Here is a 17,926-nt window from a genome sequence, read left to right on the forward strand (position 1 = left end):
CATAATGAGAAAGTGAAGATGTTTTTGGAAATGTTTGCACATTTATTGAAATATAAACACAGAAATATCTCATTTACACAGGTATTCATACCCCGAGTCAATACTTTGTAGAAGCATCTTTTGCAGTCATTACAGCTGTGTCTTTCTTGGTAAGTCTCTAAGAGCTTTGCACACCTGGATTGTACAATATTTGCACATTCTTATTCTTCAAGCTTCGTGAAGTTAGTTGTTGATCATTGCTAGACAGACTTTTTCAAGTCTTGCCATGGATTTTAAGTCCAAATTGTAGCTAGACCACTCAGGAACATTCAATGTTTTCTTGGTAAGCAACACCAGTGTAAAGTAGGCCTTATGTTTTAGGTTATTGTCTTGGTGAAGGGTGAATTTGTCTCCCAGTGTGTTGGAAAACAGGCTGAACCAGGTTTTCCTCCAGGATTTTGCCTATGCTTAGCTGTATTCCGTTTATTTGTATCCTAATAAACTCCCAGAGCCTTGCCAATGTAGCCACAAACATGCTTGAAAATATTAATAGTGGCACACAGTGATGTGTTGTGATTGATTTGCACATAATGCTTTGTATTCAGGAAATAAAGTTAATTTCTTTGCCACATTTTTTGCAGATTTACTTTAGTGTCTTATTGCAAACATGATTCATGTTTAGAAATATTTGTAATTCTGTACTGGCTTAATTCTTTTCACTCTGTCATTTAGGTTAGTATTGTGGACAACTACAATGTTGTTGATCCATCCTCCGTTTTCTCCTATCACAGCCATTAAACTCTGTAACTGTTTTAAATTCACCATTGGTCTCATGGTGAAAACTGAACAGTTTCCTTCCTCTCCAGCAGCTGAGTTAGGAAGGACATCTGTATCTTTGTAGTGACTGGGTGTATTGATGTCCCATCCAAAGTGTAATTAATAACTTCAAATGCTCAAAATGATGTATTCAATGGTTGTCTTTTATATTTTTACCCATCTATAAATAGGTGGTCTTGTTTGTGAGGCATTGTAAAACCTCCCTGGTCTTTGTGTTTGAATCTGTGTTTAAAATGCACTGCTTGACTGAGGGACCTTACCGATAACTGCTTTACCATTAAAATTAATAATTTACTCTGGCACAATCAGACATACAGTGCTGAAAGTATCATCAACATCATATTTGCATATAACTGTACCGGTCTCTGACTCTCTCATTCCCTTCATAAGTTTACCTGGTGTGTGTTGCAGTACAGTAAAAGTAGCATTGTAGCATGACCTGCATTACAGTAGGACTAACTGATGTAAAGAAATGTAAATCCCAAATTGTGTAATAAAATGTAAAGATTTTTGCTTTTATAAAGCAGTGAGGGAAAAAGTACCCAATTGTCATACGTGTTGTGGTTGATTGTTAGTTGATCTCATGTGTTTACATTGAATAGAGTATCGAGGTGTTTTGACACTTGAACAGGATTTTCTGGTGTATCTCTAGATCAGGGTTTCCCAAGCTCGCTCCTGGGGCCCCCCAGGATAACTTCAACAGAGCTTGACGATGAGATGGTGACTTGAATCAGCTGTGTAGTGCTAGGGGGGAAAAACTAAACGCACCCGAGGTAGGTAAACCCTGCTCTAGATGACAGATTGATAAAGCCATCACCTGCTCCTTATCTATTGCATCATATTTTCAATCAGACTATGAAATACAATGCATTAGATAGAAAGTAAAACTGCCTGAAGGCCAGGGTATCAGGCCAAGGTATCAGGCCAGGGTATCAGGCCAGGGTATTATGTAGATTACAATGAAGGTTACTGAAGGAGTATTATGTAGAATACAGTGAAGGTTACTGAAGGAGTATTAGGTACATTTCCAATGGAGGTTACTGAATGTTAATGTCCATCAGAGAGAACGGTAAATGGTAGTTCATGTGTCAAGACAAATAAATGCAGTTCAAAAGAAAATGCTATAAAAAGTGCAGCTGCTACATCTTTTCAATAATGTATTTGAAGGTTGTTACACATGTTGCTTCTATCAGATCAGAGTAGCATGTCTCTTTCTGTAAGCATGGTGTGGTCCTGATAGAAATGTGCTGTATAGAACTGTAAAGCCACCTCTTCTGTACATCACTCTGCAAGGTTCTTTGAATAAGGTCCTGATGTTAGTCTCAAAACAACACCCACAAAACAGAGAGAGAGTGGGAGCCTTGTGGTTGCTATATCTCAAGTAAAACTACACAAATACATGTATCAAAATGAACGTGTCAACATACATGGATTCCATCAACCCCCCCACATTGTCTGTGTACGTGTGGTAGTGTGCGTGTGTGTGCATGTACGCTTCTCTATTGCCATCTATGTCAAGGTGTGGTTATCGCTTATTTGTTCTCTCTGTTGTCAGTAGCCTATATGGGTCAGTCGCTGTCATTCTCATTATAGGGGAGATGTGGTACCTTCCTCTATCTCTGCACAGCTTTTCTCAAGCAAGAAAGCTGTCACCACAAACCATGCTCTCAGTCCCCTGCACCCACATTTAGCAGAAACTTTTATAAAGTGACTTACAATAAGTGTATTCAACTAAAATAGGTAAGATAACCACATACAGTTTCACAATAATTCCCCCAAAAATTATATCGGCCAAAAATTCTGTGCAAGTCAGATCTGTGCTAGGTAGGGGGAAAAAGTTTTTTTTTTTACTTAAATACTTTACACCACTGGTCAAATTAAGCACTCCTGTGCCTAACCTTTAACCTCAACTTAGTTTTAACTGAACAGAAGGGGAAATTAACAGAACAGATAATGACGCATGTTGTTCTCTGGTCAGAGGCAGTAGGACGGCTTCCAACTGTGACCTGTTATCAAAGTGGCCCTCTGTTAGTTCTCAGGGGAGCATAGTCTTCCATATCTCATTGGTAGAGCATGGCTCTTGCAACCCCAGGATACTGGGTTTGATTCCCGAGACCACCCGTACGTAAAATGTAAGTCACTTTGGATGAAAGTGTCTGCTAAATTACATAACGATTCTACAATGTATACCGAATAGACTTTCTAGCTGCATGCTGACATTTTAACATTATATGGCCTCTCACTTTCACATGACAGAGATAGGGAAAGAGAGGCAGACACAATGAGAGTGAGAGAGAGACACTAGAGAGAAAGAGAGTCAGATATAAGATGATGCATTAACCATTGGAAAACATTTTAAAGTGCTTGAATGGTGTGGTAATTATGATTTGCCAGGATTAGACAGAGCTTGAATGTGTGGTTGCCATGCATAGGCAGGAGGGTAAGAGAGATGGGGTCTTAGTGTTTGAGATGTGTTCATTAAGTACACCACCACAAGCTCATCAATAGCATCTTAATTGGATTAAATGCTCATAAGATCATTTGAAGGTACAAGAGGTATGATCAATGATATTTATTTCTCTTTATGGAGACGTGTAGTTAAGGTCTCTGTCTCTAAGCTAGACAGGATGTGGTGGGGCTGCAGAGAAACACAGATGATAGAAAACGGGGGCAGGGAGAAGTACACCATCTCTGACTGATATCATCAACCACACGGCCAAGGTGACAAGCACCAAAAACCTGATGAAGACAGCTTGTCTGTCGAAACGTTGGCTATTAGGTTATTAAATGATTGCATCTGAGGTCCTAGAGTGTGCAGCTCTCCTTTAATTTGACAAGTACCAAAAACCTGTTACTAGATTAACTAGATGAATTGAAAGTGTTCAAATGTGGGATTCAGAGTAGAGCTAATGCCAAATAAAGTAGTGTTAATTGTATAGAATCTGACCTTTTGAGAATATAGTAAGTGCTTTATTGTCTCTTTCACATGGTGGAGTCTTAGCAGAGATTAGGAATTGCTGCTGTACGAAACTGTAAAAGGAGAAAGTCCGAAAACAGCATGGTTGTGTAATGAAACCATAGAAAGTAGTGCACCTCATCAAAAATCTAATCTAATCAAATATTATTGGTCCGATACACATATTTTGCAGATGTTATCGCAAATGCAGCAAAATGCTTGTTTCTAGATCCAACAGAGCTATACTGTAATATTGGGGCGTCAGAGGCCGGTGGTTTAGAGCATTGGGCCAGTAAGCGAAAAGTACAAATATAGCAAGGCAATTAACCCTAATTGCTCCAGAGTCACCGTCAATATTGGCTGAACCCTGGCTGTAACCCTACTCGATGAGGGTGTCTCAGAGGGAGGAGATCCTTCATAATCGTCTTGGCGTTCCTGTGATACCAGGTGCTGTAGATATCCTTGAGGGCAGGCAGTAAGCTGAGATCTGGTGTTTGAATGTTTGATTGTAAAGTGCTTTAAAGTGTTTTAATACATAGAAATTAAGTGCCCTGAAACATTCAACCTAAATATGGGTGTTTTTATACTGAAACTTTTGGGGGTTTCAGTATACTGTATGTAAAAGGCAGCATCAAAACACAAAAATATATTTTTCATACAATCAATGGTTTAGACATGCAAATGGTTTATAGCCTAAAATGTATTGATAATAAGGGCCTATTGAGAATATTCTTTGTGGAATTCCACCTTTAGTTTTACAATGCTTTATTTAGACATATTGAAAACAGGAGGGGCAGTAAGATGGTACATTTCGTTGGAACCAACCACATAGCCACACTGCAATAGGCTGACCACACTGCTCACGTCGCGTTGCAAAATACATTTAGAAATCCATGTTATTCAATTATTGCACCCACACTGCTCGAGCGTCTGCGTTGCCAAGGGCTAAAATAGAACTCCTTTCTATTTCTGAAGCAGATCGCGATGCAAGTCCTGCCTCTTCCATCTCCTCATTGGTTATACCCACGTGGGTGACTGAAAGATGAACTGTGTTGCCGGTCGGTGTAGTAATACTATGAAAGTTTATATGCCAATCACCATATAAGTTCAAAGATGAAAAAGCCTGGAAGGAGGAGAGATGACTAGAAACGATTCGGTTGACCGTTTTATGTGTGGATGAATTGTCGGAGTAGAGGACCTTGTGCATTTCAGATAAAATAACAACTCAATGTTTATATCCCAGGACAAATTAGCTAGCAAGTGCAAGCTAACTAGCTAAATTGCCATACATGTTTAATGCTTTTCGACCTGTCCCCAAATTCATGTAAATGGTTCAGAGTTTGTTTTGATATTTTAACCTACATGTTGTGATCACGTTTGGTGTTGTGGACAAAATAAATGTGTGTACGATGGCGCACGCGCGCAGCTGGATTGTGTTCCGTGTAAGAAATAGTTCTGGCGTGAACTGAAATTTACAACAAAAAAAACAACACTTACTTAATAAAAATGTGGGCAAGTCATGCAGAGCCTTTGGTCTAGCGGACCGCGGCAACGCATCCAGCATAGACCCTTCACCCTGTCTCCACTGAAGACCAGGGTTAAAATCGCTGCACCGGCCCTTCAATCTGTTTCTCCCACCTGTCTGTAACTGTCTAAATAATGTGTAAACAAATATATGGATATATATATATAGAAAATGTATGCAAATCATTTAAATCATTTGTTCATTTCATTTTACCAAAATAATGTAAGAATAAATCCAACTTAATGTGTTGCTCAAGATGTAAGACTATTTCAGAAAAATAACCAAAGAGAGAGAAAATGTAATTATTGAACTCATTAGAAGTATTTGGTTTTAATCACCTTGCATTTCTTATCTTGTTTTAGGGGATTGTGGGCAATACAAAAAATACAAAAAATACTGACTTTATGATTCTTTCACACAATGTATGCATCATCCAAAGTGATACGCTACTATGCAAAGTCTTCCCAGAGCCACCAGTCATACGCTTTAAGAGATGTCCTACCCTAAATGACATATTAGTCCACAGCTACCTTACTGGTGACTCTAAAAAGACTTGGCTAGACCACAAACCCAGGGGCTCTTTTAAATGCAACCAATGCAGAAATATTGCACAGAAGAAGTATTTTGTTGACACAAAACGGAGTATCAAGATAAGCATGTAATTAACTGCAAAACCACTCATCTACAGATTGGAATGTCCACAGTGCAAGGTATTTCACATGGACATAGAGACGCCTTCAAGACCGCTTAACGGAACACAAGTACACCATATGGGTAGGCAACGAAGACTACCCCATGGCAAGGCACTACAAATCCTTACACCATTGCAACCCAGACTTCATACAAGCTCATGATCATGTTCCGGCCTCAATTAGAAAAGGGGACTGTACCATCATCTTTGAAATGCAAGGGAAAGGCCATAATGTCTTATTCCAGCCAAGGGCTCAATTTACATTTTGGCCACTAGACGGCAGCAGTGTATGTACAAAGTTTTTGACTGATCCAATGAACCATTGCATTTCTGTTCAAAATGTTGTATCAAGACTGCCCAAATGTGCCTAAGTTCATAACTTGAAACAAACAATAGCATGGTATTATTTCACTGTAATAGCTACTGTAATTTGGACAGTGTTTTTAGATTAACAAGAATGTAAGTTTTTATCCCACATCAGATATGTCTATGTCCTGGGAATGTTCTTGTTACTTACAACCTCATGCTAATCACATTAGCCTACGTTAGCTCAACCGTCCGGAGGACCCACCGATCCTGTAGAGGTTAAACAGCTAAACCAAAGTGAAAGTTTGGGGATTTACGTACTACGGGCCACTAAGTCAAGTATCCTGGTTTAAATGAAGATATGAATTTCTCACCATTCCTGTAGAGTTGTGAGAGGTCTCTTTGCCTACATCTAGTGGACATAATGCTTTATTGCCCTCAGCTATGTTGTTGTGGTCCTTGTCAGCTGTGATCTAGTGTATGCACTATAAAATAGATGTATCTCCTATACTCACCACTTTGCCCAGTCATATTCAAGGTGAGAACTTTTATTTATTGGGGGGTTTTTGATGCTTCTAACCTTGATTTGCATTTTGATAACATGTCTACAGTATTTCAACTTTTAATGTTTATAGTATTTTCACCTTTATTTAACCAGGTAGGCTAGTTGAGAAGTTCTCATCTGCAACTGTGACATGGCCAAGAGAAGGCATAGCAATTCGACACATACAACAACACAGAGTTACACATGGAATAAACAAAACAGTTAATAATACAGTAGAAAAATATAAAGAAAAAAAAGTCTACATACAGTGAGTGCAAATGAGGTAAGATAAGGGAGTTAAGGCAATAAATATGCCATGGTGGCGAAGTAATTAAGATATAGCAATTAAAACACTGGAATGGTAGATGTGCAGAAGATGAATGTGCAAGTAGAGATACTGGGGTGCAAAGGAGCAAGATAAATAAATACAGTATGGGGAGGAGGTAGATAGATGGGCTGTTTATAGATGGGCTATGTACAGGTGCAGTGATCTGTGAGCTGCTCTGACAGCTGGTGCTTAAAGCTAGTGAGGGAGATATGAGTCTCCAGCTTAAGTGATTTTTGCAGAAAGGCGACCAAAGAACGAATTGTTTTGGGGGGTGACCAGTGAGATATACTTGCTGGAGCGAATGCTACGAGTGGGTGCTGCTATGGTGACCAGCGAGCTGAGATAAGGCAGGGGTTTATCTAGCAGAGAATTGTAGATAGCCTGTAGCCAGTGGGTTTGGCAACGAGTATGAAGCGAGGGCCAACCAGCGAGAGCATACAGGTCGCATCTTTGGGAATCTCAGACGATACGAAAGAGAGGTTGAACAGGCTAGTAATAGGGGTTGCAACAATTTTGGCAGTTAATTTTAGAAAGAGAGGATCCAGATTGTCTAGCCCGGCTGATTTGTAGGGGTCCAGATTTTTGCAGCTCTTTCAGAACATCAGCTATCTAGATTTGGGTGAAGGAGAAATGGTGGGGGCTTTGGAGGGTTGCTGTGGAGGGTGCTGGGCAGTTGACCGGGGTAGGGGTAGCCAGGTGGAAAGCATGGCCAGGCTTAGAGAAATGCTTATTGAAATTCTAAATTATAGTGGATTTATCGGTATGAACAGTTTTTCCTAGCCTCAGTGCAGTGGGCAGCTGGGAGGAGATGCTCTTATTCGCCATGGACTTTACAGTGTCCCAGAACTTTTTTGAGTTAGTCCTACAGGATGCAAATTTCTGTTTGAAAAAGCTAGCCTTAGCTTTCCTAACTGCCTGTGAATATTTGTTCCTAACTTGTCTGAAAAGTTGCATATCACAGGGGCTATTCGATGCTAATGCAGAACGCCACAGGATGTTGTTTTTGTGCTGGTCAACCAAGTGTGCTAAAGCACTGAGTAAAACAAACTTAGGGAGTAGGCTTCTAATGTTAACATGCTGGGGAGTGGGAGTGGAGCTAGGCACTGCAGAGCCTGGATTAACCTCTACATCACCAGAGGAACAGAGGAGAAGTAGGATAAGGGTACGGCTAAAGGCTATACGAACTGGCCTTCTAGTACGTTCGGAACAGAGAGTAAAAAGAGCAGGTTTATGGGAACGATAGCATTGATTCAAGGCATAGTGTACAGATAAATTTAAGGTAGGATGTAAATACATTGGAGGTAAACCTAGGCATTGAGTAATGATGAGAGAGATATAGTCTCTAGAGACGTTTAAACCAGGTGATGTCATCGCATATGTAGGAGGTGGAACAACATAGTTGGTTAAGGCATATTGAGCAGGGCTAGAGGCTCTACAGTGAAATAAGACAGTAATCACTAATGAGGACAGTAATGGACGAGGCATATTGATATTAGAGAGAGGCATGCGTAGCCAAGTGAACATATGGGTCCAGTGAGTGGTTGGGCTGGCTGGGGACACGGCGATTCAGACAGTTAGCAGGCCGTGGCTAACAAGCTAGCAGTTAGCAAACCGGGGCTAGCAAGCTAGCAGTTAGTAGACCGGGGCTAGCAAGTTAGCAGAAGGGCCTTTGGGGGATGTCGCGATGGAGGTAAGTCTGTTTTTGCGTCTTCGTGCAGTGACGTCGATAGACCAGTCGTGGATTAGTAGGGTTCCAAGTAGCTTGTGGTAGCTTGCAGGTCGCGGTTAACAGAATGAGCTTTCACAGGACGTTGCGCCTAAGGGGCCTATTGGAATCCTCGGGCAGATTATGTCGGTATTCCAGTCGTAGAGGATCGGCGGGGTTCTGTGCTCAGGAGTGGGCTTTGGTGGTAGCCCAGGAGCCCTAGTCGGGATAGCTTCAGGCTAATTGGTGCTTGCTACGGGATGGAAACGCTAGCCAAGAGTAGTCACCCGGGATTGCGGCTAGCTAGTTGCAAAGATCCAGATGAAAATGTTCCGAGTTTGCAGTCGGAATCCGGGGATTTGGAGAGAGAAAATAATTGGTCCGTTATGCTCTTTGAGTCACGTTGTACGAACTGGCGTGAGCTTTCCAAGCTAAATGCTAGCTGATGACTGCTAGCAGTGGTTTGCTGACTGATAGCTGGCAGGTAGTTAGCTGGCTAGATTCAGTTGAGGGATTCCAGATCCGAAGTAAATAGAAATACTTTAGAAAAAAAACAGTTCCTCGCCACATTGGGTGATGTCACGTTCTGACCTTTATTTCCTTTGTTTTGTCTTTATTTAGTATGGTCAGGGCGTGAGTTGGGGTGGGCAGTCTATGTTTTTTCTATTTCTGTGTTTGGCCTGATATGGTTCTCAATCAGAGGCAGCTGTTTATCGTTGTCCCTGATTGAGAACCATATTTAGGTAGCCTGGGTTTCACTGTTGGTTTGTGGGTGTTTGTTTCCTGTGTCAGTGCCACACGGGACTGTTTAGTTTATATTCACTTTGTTATTTTGTATTGTGTCATGTTCAGTTTATACTATTAAAACATGGACACTTACCATGCTGCGTTTTGGTCCGATCCTTGCTACACCTCTTCAGACGAAGAAGAGGAAATCTGTCGTTACAGGTGAGGCGGGTTGCAGGAGAGTATTTAGAAGTTGAGGTTTAGGAAAATATTTTAAAGATATGCCGAAGAAAAATATCCAAAAAGATATATATATACAAGGGACACGACAAAGACGTCTGACTGCAACGCCATCTTGGATATATTTTGTTTGCTAGGTGTTGTCCAATGAATTCCAATGTTTATTTTCTTTCATTTGATTACTTTGTCAAATATGACTTCAATGATCACACCTTTGTTCACACATGGAAAAGAAATTATGAAAATGGGTAGTGCAAGTCTATTGCCTAATGTGAAAACAGTAATGTGCTGGAATTTACACAACATTCGAAGGGCAATGTTTGAAATATTTATCTTACATGTTTTGCTATTAGATTAATTGTTAGAATAACTAAACACTATCTGCCAATTCATTTCCAGCAATATTGCGCCTGTCTGTGTGATGCCCGCCTTTGTCTTTCACTCTGTGTGTAGCCAGTTGATGTGATAAGCCTCTTTTGGGTTGACAGAACCCTTCCTTCACTCTATGCAGAAATCACTCTCTCCATTTCCTGGTTCCTTACATTCTAATTTTAGTTTGACAAAAACAAGCAAGTATAATGTAGAGAATCATTGTACCATCTAAACCACTGTGGAATATCTTTTCCATAACCAGAAGTATTGTATTTTCAGCTGCTTGAAGCTGGTGTACAAAACCGAAAGTAAAACTTGAAACTTAAACACGAAGCATAGAAATAGTGCACATAGAACAGATACTGCTTCTTAGACTTTCTTTCAATGAGAATGACAGATATATATATATATATATAACTCAAATTTCTGTGAATTTGGTGGTCGCCCAAAAAGTTACATATTGCAACTTTAACTGTAAAGTAGGCTTACCTGGCAGAAGTACAGTATATCATGAGTACATGTATTTGTATCTATTATTTGTTTATGGCAAACTTTGCCATGAAATGAGCAGCAGCAGTACAGAATCATCGCTAGACTGGCACATTACACGCACATTCCTCACTGGCTAGACAAGATGTACAATTATTAAAGGGCCAGATTCGCAATCATAGGGGAATTACACAAAACATTCTTCAAGACCATTTTTTTCTTCTAATGTGATTTAAGCATGGACATGAAGAGATGAATGTGACTATTTGAAAGCTAGAAAAAAAAAGTGTAGCTCACAACATGTTTCATTATTAAAATTAGCTCTCATTTTTAGAAAAGGTTGAAGAACTCTGTTTTAAATTATACTGTCAATCTTTCATAGGAAACAGGGTTCAGAATTTAATTGAGTGCCTCAAATTGCAGTTCAATTCTTACATTTGAATTAAATTCAAAGTACTGTAGTAAAAAGGAAACAGAATGTAATTAAATATTTGAATTCAGTGAAATGCCTGTTCTATATTAGGTGTAGTAGTCTATACAAATATACTTGTACATAAAACATCAACCATGTCATTATACTGTATATATGCATATAAAATATTGTTGAAACAATAGATTTTCAGGACAAACTCTTAAAATCAATGGCCTTCAAAAAGAAGACAATTATATTTCCACCAATATTTTTTATTTATTTAACCAGGAAGGGCTCATTGAGATTTAAAATCTCATTTTCAAGAGCGTCCTGGCCAAGATAAGCAGCACCAAGTCATTACAAAAATGACAGACAGACAACATAAAAAACTACAAGTCATCTAGTAAAAACCATTGCATTTACAAGAGTATAACAAAATAAAAAACAGCAAATAAAAAACATTGACAGGTCAGGGAATCAGCCTCAAAATCCTTCATCAGTGATTTAAAAACACCAATCGGGACAAGTTCTTCCAGTTTAAAAGTATTTTGTAAGGCGTTCCAAGACGATGGCGCAGAGTACATAAAACCCCTTTTACCAAATTCAGTTCGGACATTTGGAACAGTTAGCAGGATAAAGTCCAGTGAACGAAGAGAGTCCCCACCACATTTCTGAACAAATAAAAAGGTAGTAAACCCAAAAATTGCTTTGTAAATAAAAGTATACCAGTGACTGAGCCTACGAGTGACTAGAGAAGGCCAGCCAACTCTGGTATACAAAGTGCAGTGGTGCGTAAGGGTTTTGCAGTTTAAAATAAATCTCAAAGTGCCATGGTAAAGAGTGTCAATTGATCTCAAACACTGAGCGGAAGCATTCATATATAAAATATCCCCATAGTCTAGTAAAGGCATAAATGTAGCTAATACTAGCCTCCTTCTGGCTTCAAAAGAAAAACAGGCATTATTCCTAAAATAAAATCCCAATTTCAGCTTCAATTTTTTTGTAAATTGTTGAATATGCAATTTAAAAAAGCGGCAGTCGTTAATTAAAATTCCAAGATATTTATGAGGTTACAACCTCAATCTCCTTGCCCTGACAGGTAGTAATAGGTGAAAGGTTCAGAGGTCTATTTCTTGCATTAGAAAACACCATTAGTTTAGTTTTGTAGGTATTGACACAAGGTATGTTGAACAGTATAAAAAGCAGTTTGCAAGTTCTGGAAAGCTTTTGTAAGAGATGAGGCACAACAGTAAATAACAGTATCATCAGCATAAAAATGAAGTTGTGCATTTGACATTTGTCTAAATCATTTATATAAATAGTGAATAAGAGAGGACCAAGTACAGAGCCTTGGGGCACACCATTTAAGACAGACAATTTAACAGACATAAGCCCGTCAAATTGAGTGCACTGAGTTCTATCAGACAGATAGTTAGCAAACCATGCAACCGCATGCTCCGAAAGACCTACACTCGACAATCTCTGCCATAGTATAGCATGATCAACTGTATCAAAAGCCTTCGAGAGATCAATAAAAAGTGAGACACAGTGCTGTTTTGTCAAGGGTTTCAGTGATATAATTAAAAAATCTTCATGGCTGCTGTAATTGTGCTATGCTTCTTCCTGAAGCCCGATTGGTACATTGATCAAATAGAGTTAGTAAATAAAAATTATTTTAGCTGTTCACTTACAAGGGTTTCAAGTATTTTCACCGCTATAGACCCCTTTCTGTGTTTGAAAACATTGCTTACTCATGAGGGTAAAGCACACAAGTTGGTGGCAGAACAAAGGGGAGTTCTTATAGAAAGCCAGCAAGAATAGCCTTTATTTACATGTTGCTTATGAGTGCATTTCACACTACTTTTGGATTATAATAGGATTTTAATGTTGGTAAGAATGTCCTGCTTAATATAATGTTTGTGTGTATATACACTACAGTTCAAAAGTTTAGGGTCACTTAGAAATGTCCTTGTTTTTGAAAGAAAAGCTCATTTTTGGTCCATTAAAATAACATCAAATTGATCAGAAATACAGTGTAGACATTGTTAATGCAATTATGTTAGCACAGCTGAAAACTTAAGCTAATTAAAGAAGCAATAAAACTGGCCTTCTTTAGACCAGTATCTGGAGCATCAGCATTTGTGGGTTCGATTACAGGCTCAAAATGGTCAGAAACAAAGACATTTCTTCTGAAACTCGTCAGTCCATTCTGGTTCTGAGAAATGAAGGCTATTCCATGGAGAAATTGCCAAGCGACTGAAGATCTAGTACAATGCTGTGTCCTACTCCATTCACAGAACAGCACAAACTGTCTCTAACCAGAATAGAAAGAGGAGTGGGAGGCCCCAGTGCACAACTGAACAAGAGGACAAGTACATAAGAGTGTCTAGTTTGAGAAACAGACGCCTCACAAGTCCTCAACTGGCAGCTTCGTTAAATAGTACCTGCAAAACACCAGTCTCAACGTCAACAGTGAAGAGGCGAATCTGGAATGCTGGACTTCTAGGCAGGGGGTTGACTGTGTCATGCTCAATGGGTTGGAGGGTTTTGAGGGTGACAGGACAGGACTTTCTCCTCATCTTTCTCCCCGTCTTCTTTGGTTTGGGTGTAGCTGGTCTCCTGGGTGGTGGGGATTATTGGGGGTTCAACCTGGTTGAGGATGAGGGTGTAGCTGGTCTCCTGGGTGGTGGGGGATATCGGGGGTTCAACCTGGGTGAGGGTGTAGCTGGTCTCCCGGGGGCAATTGTATCAGACAGTTCTTGGGCAGCAACAGGAGGAGGGTTGTAGTGTGGGGGCATGGATGTTGATTGCCACTGCGAAATAGAACATATTAAGGAAATGGAACAGACAAGTGGACAACAGTTTCCAATTGGCAGAGGTGAGCATGTATATTTAAGCCATAAGGCCCGAGGAGGTGTGGAATATGGCCAATATACCATGGCTAAGGGCTGTTCTTATGCATGACGCAATGCGGAGTGCCTGGACACAGCCCTTAGCCGAGGTATATTGGTAATATATCACAAGCCCCAGAGGTGCCTTATTGCTATTATAAACAGGTTACCAACGTAATTAGAGCAGTAAAAATACATGTTTTGTCATACCCATGATATACGGTCTGATATACCAAGGCTTTCAGACAAACAGCATTCAGGGCTGGAACCACCCAGTTTATAAATAAACTTCTACACAGGATATGTGAAAAGAACGTGTTGAATATATATATATATTCCGTAAGTCAATGGTTGCCACCTGTCAATGATTTTAGAAGGCAGGACGATTTAAATGGTTTCACTGTCACCTCCAGACGTGGTCAGGAAGATCTGATCACAATGCTTCTTTTAATCATCTACACCCGTCTGAAAATGTGGGCACAATCAGACTGTGGACAAGATCCGGACATATAATGCATGTTAGAACCAGGCATAAACGGGGCTAAATAGAGTTAAGGGCTCTAGGAAAGGGTGTTATGTGTGAGTGAGACAGCAAGGTGAGTGAGCGAGCGAGCAGGTGTTGCGCATATGTGAAACATAAGAGGTGTGTGTGAAAAGGGTGTAGGTAAGGGTAGGCCATGGTGAGGAGGTGGGTTTTTAGGGGTGACTGAAAGATGATGGACTCAGTCACGGATGGCTGGAGGGAGGGAGTTCAAGAGCCTAGGAGCAACCCTGGAGAAGGCCCTGTCACTGAAACTCTGGAGCTTGGACCTGGGGATGACAACTGTGGTTGAGGGGAGAGAGCATGAGGGCTAGTAGGAGAGAAGAAGGTCAGAGAGGTAAGGGGTAGCAAGGTGAGGGAGAGCTTTTTGGGTCAGGAGGATTTTGTCATTAATGCGGTGGGAGACATGGAGCCAGCGGAGTTCAGAGGATATGTTGCCAGGATGATTTAGTGTGGGTTAGAAGATGGGCTTTGGAACCCTTTGGAGCTTATCGAGAGAGTTTGTGTTAGTGCCGGGGAGTAGTGAGTTGCAATAGTCTATTCGGGAGAAGATGAAAGCATGGATGAGAGTTTTGACCAGCAGGACAGTAGAGGGAGGGGCTGGCTATGGCTAATTTGCGTAAGTGAAATAAAAAAATGTTTTACAGTCTGGCGGATGTAGTGGTTGAGGGATAGGGTCTTAAGGTAGACAAACATACATATTTCTGTCCAAATACCTTTCATAATTGCCTCATACAATCTTTGGATTGCTGCCATTGTGGTCTGATTCATCATACCACTGTGAGGACACAGTGCAGTTAACAAAATGTTATCCTTCTTCCTCTTGCTGAAGAGTAGCAGGGGGTACACACTCATAACTTGTGGAACCTATGTACCTAGAATTATTAATGACAAAATAACTTCCAGAAACACAACAAATACCAATCAAATAATTACATTTAGATTTACAGTCTTAAATGACACAATGGGACATCAACAAATAAGTGCATAGGGCCTTTCATTTACTACCTAAGCTAGAAATGCAGAAATATTTTTGGAGGAAAACCTAAAGCTTACCAGCTTGTTTGCTGCATTAACCAAGGTTCCTGTCACGTTCTGACCTTTATTTCCTTTGTTTTGTCATTATTTAGTATGGTCAGGGCGTGAGTTGGGGTGGGCAGTCTGTTTGTTTTTCTATGATTTGGGTATTTCTATGTTTCGGCCTAGTATGGTTCTCAATCAGAGGCAGGTGTCATTAGTTGTCTCTGATTGAGAATCATACTTAGGTAGCCTGGGATTCACTGTGTGTTTGTGGGTGATTGTTCCTGTCTCTGGTTTTTGCACCAGATAGGGCTGTTTTGGGTTTTCACGGTTCTTGTTTTTGTTAGTTTGTTCATGTGAAGTGATTTATTAAAACATGAATCAAAACAACCACGCTGCGCTTTGGTCCGCCTCTCCGTCAATGGAAGAAATCCCTTACAGTTCCATATCTTCCATGGTCTTATTTGCCCATTCATCTGTAGCCTTCATTTTTTGGGCCTTTAACTTGACCTTTAGCTGTGTTTTTACACCACAGAACTTGCACTTCTTTGATGCTACTCCTATTGATGTTTTACAACGTCGCTCTGGATAAGAGCGTCTGCTAAATGACTTAAATGTAAATGTAAATGTAGGACACAACTTACGGATTGGAGCCAGGAGACATTGTGCATGAAAGGTGGATACGAAAGTGTCACACAAAATAGCCCTATACACAACTTTGACTGATGGAATGCACCAGGGAGGTCCACTCTGGCATGGGGCTTGAATTGACAAGGAGAACTAGAGATAAAAACCATACTAACAGCAATTAATAAAGAGAGTTTGGCCAACTAAGGCCGCGACGTTGAGTTCACAATAAACGTCAAGCCCTGACCTTTCTCAAACTAATCAAAGTGCTGTGTGTGTGTTTGAAGGTGACATGGGTTTCAATGACTCAATCATATGGGTCAAATCTGATAATGGGCCTCACCTGGTACTAAAACTAAGCCCGAGGCTTTAACATTGCCACACATGCTACACTTTAACATAATGTGTCATACTAACTGTTGACTACTATTGTAACCGAGATATATGCTACCTGCCATAGCCTCAGGTGCATAGTGCAATGAGTGTTAGTTGACAGATGAAACAGTACCTAGGCCAGTGGGATTTGGTTACTTATTTTACATCATAACTACAGGTGGTGTGAAAAATGTGAATGATGGATAATATGACCATTGAATATAAACATAATTCACTGTGGATGGGAGCATTGTTGTCTTGTTGTCCCAATTCATCCATTGTTTGCTCCACAAGATCTAAAAACTGTCTTTAGAAAGGCTTTGCAGAGACAAGCTGAACTAGCTCTATTAGGCAGGGGTGTCAAACTCGTTCCACAGAGGGCCGAGTGTCTGCAGGTTTTTGGTTTTTCATTTCGTATTAACACCAAGACAACCTAACCAGATGAGGGGAGTTCCTTAGTAATTTGTGACCTTCATTTACCAATCAAGGGTGGAGCAAAAATCTGCAGACACTCGGACCTCTCATGGTAGGAGTTTGACACATGTGGATTAAAGTAATTAATCACTCAAACTAGTTTAATCAGGTGTGTAGATGTTGCCCAGAACAAAACCCTGCTCCCACCATGAAACTCCATAGACTGTAGCCTAGCTCTAGCTAGCTGAAACTGTTGAGTAGGCTAAGATTTTAATTGAAACCCTTGACAGATCAGTGAAAATGCATACTGGTTTGAGAAGTGTCTAAAAAGCTATAAATCAATCTCCATAGCATTACATACTAGCGATTACAACCACATTGTTTTATTGCATACTTCACTCACCGGGAAAGAGAATGATCGCATAGGAGGATCCGGTACATTCCAAGTTGCCTTTGTTGAAGTCATGATGCGCATTTGTGTTGTAGGTCAAAATACACAGATTCTGCACAGAATAAGAGTATACGTTAGATTCATTTAATTTTATATTCATAAATAAACCGAACGCAGAAAGTAACCTCTCCTGCAGCCGATTTTGTTGACGAGCAGGAACGCGCTCCGCATTACATTGTGTTGAAGTTGCCTGTACAGGACTGATCTTGGGTCAGTTTTCCGTTATTTTCTCGTACGATTTGGAGCGGTGGTCGTGAATGGGTATGAGGGGTGGACACACCGCGACCCAGACCCTACTATTGTCTTTTACACATACCAATGCCTCGTTCAGGTGCCATCGGAGTTCTCGGACTGGGAAGTTTCACTTGAATGAACCTCCAAATAGGAAGTACAAGTGGGAAATGAGGAAAAAAATGTTGTCGATCTTATTGGTTTAAGAATTATTCCTACTTCAAAAGAACTTGAACACAATCACGTCGGAGTTACACATTCCCATG

Source organism: Oncorhynchus nerka, linkage group LG11 (genome assembly GCF_034236695.1).
Source record: "Oncorhynchus nerka isolate Pitt River linkage group LG11, Oner_Uvic_2.0, whole genome shotgun sequence".
Lineage (NCBI taxonomy): Eukaryota > Metazoa > Chordata > Actinopteri > Salmoniformes > Salmonidae > Oncorhynchus > Oncorhynchus nerka.